The following is a 6,158-nucleotide window of genomic DNA, read 5'->3' on the forward strand; positions in this document are numbered from 1 at the left end:
TACTAAACGCATTTAAAAACACGTAAACTCCCCAAAATTACAAATTCTGCATCGCGACTAGCCCGATTAATCGAGACCAGCTGTAGCTGACCTGAATTCCAATTCGAAAGCGAATTTCTCGTCGAATGTTGCCAACGCAATCGCCGCAGTTTTTTTCCTGCACTTTACTTTCAGAAAAGAAAGAAAAACGTCGCTTCCACATGCAGGTAGAAATGCTGCAAGTGTCCCAAATTGAAGACCAGTTGTAGTGTTATAGTCGGTTTTAGAGTAGTATGGACTAATATTTGTACTGAGTACAAAATTATCTAACCAATGGAACACGATTTGGTAGGTGCAGTATTCAAACTTGCTTCTAAAACAAAGTATAGGTATTAGAGCTTTGGATTCTGAAATAAATGGATTTGAATCAGAATATAATCAGCGTGTTTTTCCTCGAACAACACTTTTATTTAATAAGTGTGTTTACATAAATTTATTTACCCGGTAATACCAATTCTTATTAAAAAAAAAAGGATGCTTTCCTGTTGATATAAATTCACTGTCGTAAGCAAGTCAGCTAGGAAAGTCCTATGACAAAGAATATAACATCGTCTTACGGGAAAGTGAAGCATTATGGTACACTATATTACAGGTGAGTGAAATAAGCCGTTATAAGCGAAAGGTTTGACGTACGAGCGCTTGCGCGAGTGTGGCAAATTCTCACGTGTTTATAATACTTCAGCCCAATTAGAAGAAAAAAGTATTAGTAGACATTTTATTGCACTTTATGACGGGGAAGTGTATGTAGAACGATAATATAAAAAAAGTAACTCGAAAGAAGTGACGCCAAGTTGGGAAATCGCGAATAAGTAGCAAATTTACTTGTTTCTTTAAAAGAAAAGCGAATCTGCTGTAAATCCAGAAAATGTAGTAGTAGGCCAGTCATTATAGCTTTTTTTCGGGAAAAAAATACTATTAGAAGTTTCTCTGCGGAATATTGTTCGGAAACGTGTTATAAACAAACTATCAAAAAATCAACTCGAGGCTAGTTGGGAAACTTTGTTAAAACAATGGTCAAAATTATGGAAAAGTGGTTTTTTGACTCACGTAAAAAAACTGTTATTCGTAGAGAAAAAAGGTTTATACAAAAAAGGTAGGTAGTAAATAAATCTGTAAAATAAGACAAGTCCGATTAAATTCCGATAATTTGTTTATGCGCAAGAGCTCAAAAATGGTCGAAATTGTCCGCTTTTTTCAATTGCTAATAATTAATGCAATTTTCATCGCAGGCACTTGTAATTCAGGATTTTTAAAGCTTTTTGCACCCTTAATAAGTGGTAAAAATTTCAGCCCAAAAACTTTATTACCTTGGCGTTGGCGGAATTTGTTATCTAAGAAGACGCTATTTTCAATTCATTTTTCCCAAGCTCACAGGCGTTGTAGGGTTTCGATCATTAGTTGTTTTTGTACCTAAATAGTTGTATTGACATATGCATTTACTGATAATTTAATTTTTCAAATTTAATTTGTTTAAAAATGACTGAAAAAATGTTAATATTTATTAAATTGTTAAGCGCGCATGCTCCGCCTCGCTCTCCCCACTCGTTCGCTAGACCAAGTAATAGAACGCATCGCCGCTATCTTCTTTTTCGCAATTAAATAGTTGAATTCACCTTAATGTTAATGTAGGACATGAAAATATAGCTCTTAATGTATACTCTCTCCAAATTTCGGCTCTTAATATTAATAATTAAGGTCACTGCGATTAAATAAAAAAAAAAAATCTCAGCTTCTAATCAACTTACAACAACGATTTTTTTTTTAAATTCGAAGAAAACTAAAGTAAAGAGGTTACTATTTTATTTTATAATAATTACCTATCTTAACAATTTAATAAATATTAACATTTTTTCAGTCAATTTTAAACAAATTAAATTTGAAAAACTAAATTCTCAGTAAATGCATATGTCAATACAACTATTTAGGTACAAAAACAACTAATGATCGAAACCCTACAACGCCTGTGAGCTTGGGAAAAATGAATTGAAAATAGCATCTTCTTAGATAACAAATTCCGCCAACGCCAAACCAATAGAGCTTTCGAGCTGAAATTTTTACCACTTATTAAGGGTGTAAAAAGCCTCAAAAATCCTGAATTACAAGTGTCTGCGATGAAAATTGCATTAATTACTAGCAATTGAAAAAAAACGGCAATTTTCGACCATTTTTGAGCTCTTGAGCATAAACAAATTATCGGAATTTAATCGGACTTTTCTCATTTTATAGGCTTATTCAATACCTACCTTTTTGTATAAACTTTTTTTCGCTATGAATAATAGTTTCTTTACGTGAGTCAAAAAACCACTTTTCCATAACTTTGACCACTGTTAAAACAAAGTTTCCCAATTAGCCTCGAGTTGATTTTTTGATATTTTACAGGTTTCCGAACAATATTCCGCAGAGAAACTTCTAATAGTATTTTTTTCCCGAAACAGGCTCTTTCATGTCTATAATGACTGGGCTATAGCCCGTATACACGCTGCTGTCGCGTTAATAGACCAAGAGATGCTACAAAGCGTTCATGCTTCAATGTTGAATCGTGCTAATCTTTGTTTTGAAGTAGAAGGCAACTTATTTGAACACCTTTTGTAAAAACAATTTCGATTATTTAAGAACATTATGGTTTTAGTTTTTATATATTTTATAAAATAGTTTTATTATTAAAATGTTTTTCTCTATCATTTTCAGATTAAAATAATTCCTTACACCAAGGTAGAACCGACAATCGGAAATTATACTTACCGACTATTGGTTATAAAGTATTTGTCTTGGTTCCCATAAGCACAGACCTCAGTTTGGAGACAAAAAAAATGTATTTTCACTTTTTTAGTTTTTTGAATAATTTTTTGAATAACTCGACAAAGAAAAACAATACGAAAATTTTCCACTATTGATTTTCAATTCGTTTTTGTCCCCTTAATCAAATCCCAGAAGGACGGGCGTCACTTTTGGGACACCCTATATATAATATATTATTATATCCTATGCCTACAATATCAACTTTGATCAGTTTTGGTATACTGGAATTCAATTTTACAATGCTACTTTTTATTTTGCTATAAACAGTAAATTAAAATCATTTAATGTTGTTTTCTTTGTTAAATCTATAATTATTTAACAATAGAAATTTAAATTTAGCCACTAAAAACCAATCATTAAAACACCTACAAAACTAAAACTGCCGGACAAAGAATATTATAAGTTTTTTTAGATAATTGATGTATTATTGCATTTTGCAAGTAAAAAATTTGGCTTCGGTTTTCACAGATGAAAACAAACCATCGCATTTTATCGCATTGCTATTAAAATTCAACGATAAAATAATAATTTTGAACATAAAATACACTGCCACTTTTCCACCAATAACAATAAATTCCACTCATGGGAAAATAGTCTCTCCCAGCATGAATTATTGCAATTGCATATAATTGAAACAGCTAATTGTTAAACACGAGCCTCTTTCACTTCTTTAAAGGTGGTCACATATACTCGTATGTCAACTTTCTTCAATTTACGATAAAGATTCGTAGGTTAGAAAGGTAGGTACATATATTTTAGAAATCTGCATTAACTGGTGATGGGACGTTCTAATTCATTTGACATAAATGTGACTCGTTTCTATAAAAAAAAATGAAAGAAATAAATTAAGAATTAATTTTTGACGTTAATTTTTAACTTTAAAAAAGTATCATTATGCTGTTAGGTACAGGTACGGGTTTTACATTTTTATTAACAATTATATAAAATACCCAAACACCCATCTGACTTCTGTAAAATAAAATTTAATGTCTTCAAATTATATATTCTCGGTATATCCATTGCTTACACAGTATTGTTATTTGACACTGTATAATTAGTCATTCGTGATACCTCCTTATAACTTTTAATTTGTCCAATATATATTCATGTCTTTATTGTTGTTTTATCCACACACCCCACTTTATTAATTTATTTCAAATTTAATTCATTTAAAACCTTCAAAAGATACCAATTAAAAATATTGCAAATCTGTTCATAAATCTTGAGTTATCTTTAAAGCACAGTGAAAAAAATAGTTCTGTTAAATTTAATACTATAAACTGTTTTACTTTACCAGCTTTTGATTATCCTTAAATTGCCTCAAGAAAATATGTACAGAAGTGATATCTTTAACTATTATTTTGAACGAATTCTATTTTGGAGAATGATACGCCACCTCACTGATTTTTTGCATTGTAATGTGTATATCACAACAAAAAATTCAATTATTTTAATATAAAAATGCAAGCAAAAAACTAAATTCAATTTTCTGAATACTCTACCTACACTCAACCCTATAATTACGTCACTAAATGAAGTTATTGCGTTTGATGATGACAATTGGTCTTCCAAATACGCCGATTCTTAATTTTACTTTCATGTTTTAGAAAAAAATAAAATAAAAAGATTAAAATTAAAAGCAACATTGTCACATAACTTTTTAAAAATATTGTAGAGAAATTTGTTAATATTTTTGGTGTATTTAGCCACAATACAATTTTAAACATTTAATAAAAATGTAAATAAACCCCTTTTGTGTACTTTGATATCTCATAATGAAAAGTAGAATAAACATCACTACAAAACACTGTCCATACTACACAGGGTGTAGCATAAGTACTTGCCAATATTTTAAGTGACCCTTTAAATAATCTTAATGAAAAAGTTCTTATAAACCTGCCCTAAACGGCTTAGTATAGTGATACAGGGCGTTAAAAGTAAATGTAAACAATTACCTTTGCCAGTGGCGGGGACGCTAGGAGGTGCTAACATTGAAAATTCCATAGTTACTACGCCAATGTACCATTTTAATCGACAAACAAGCGAATATTGACTTAGTATTTTAAAAAATCTAAACAAGCTTACGAAACATTGAATATTATCAAAAACTACCCGCTTCACAAAAAAAAAACTGTACAAATTTTTTATTGCAAATAATGTGCTGATCATAACTCTTAAAAATAACATTGACGTAGAATTTCTGAATTTTTTCGAGGATAGAAGGGGCCTAATATCAGTGATTAATAGAAGGTGCCTATAATAAATTAAAATTACGTGACTCACACCAAATTCCGCATTGCTGCACTACACTGCTAGGCCATTTGTTGACAACTGAATTTATGTCCAGGTCGCCCAGTGCGACTGTGTATGTGCCGCGTTTACCCGCGCGCTCATTCTTCAACTGGGCGACCAGACTTCTATATGAGTATGGCTAAATAAATATGAGAACAAGTTTTTCAAATAATTCAATGCCGAGTTGCTGCGTCAGCGACCGAACCTGGTACACACTGCCAACCTCTTGGTTCTTCAATTGAGATCGGAAAGACTAGACTTTAAGGGAAAGTGTTTATCTTTGTCTCATTGTTATATTAATACAAGTGTGTTAAAAACAACCATAGACTGTTGACAGGTTGTAGGTTTATTTACTTTATTTTATTGTTTTTATTTGAAGTGTGACAAAATACCCAAATACAGAAACACTGTTCTTTATTTTAAAGACTAACTCAAATTAATTTTAAGAAATACCTACAAAAATAGTACCTGAAGTCAAACAATGTTTATTGATAACACATATATACAGGAAATACCTAACCACATTGACGTGATTCTTAACTGGTGTTGCGGGAAACAACTACTCTACCGACTACAGGCCCTCACTAGCATTGAATTACACCACCAATATCTAGTAAATAGTACTATTTCATTCTTTTTGTTTTAACATGTCTTTTGACAAATACCAGCACCTAATATAGCCACAATAGATAGATCTCAGCTTGCAGTTTAGTGTTTTCTTTTATTTAGCTTTAAAAATTCTATTACAATAAAATATACAGGGTGACCCGTAAATATGTGCACAACGGAGGACTGTAGATTACTGGACTTAAAACAGACCAGTTTAGGCTGATTCACCTATATACAAAATCTTTTCGTTTGGCCGCTAGATGGCCTCGAAGTTCTTGAAAACATTTTTGAATGTTTTAAGCAACTCTAACACGCATTAACCGATTTTGATTATTTTTTCGGAGAAGAAAAAGCTTTTGATTTCAAAGCCCCCACCAGAAATAACCACAGGGTATTAAATCTGGCGATCGCAGTGGCCA

The sequence above is a fragment of the Anoplophora glabripennis genome, unplaced genomic scaffold, assembly GCF_000390285.2.
Source record: "Anoplophora glabripennis isolate ALB-LARVAE unplaced genomic scaffold, Agla_2.0 scaffold322, whole genome shotgun sequence".
Lineage (NCBI taxonomy): Eukaryota > Metazoa > Arthropoda > Insecta > Coleoptera > Cerambycidae > Anoplophora > Anoplophora glabripennis.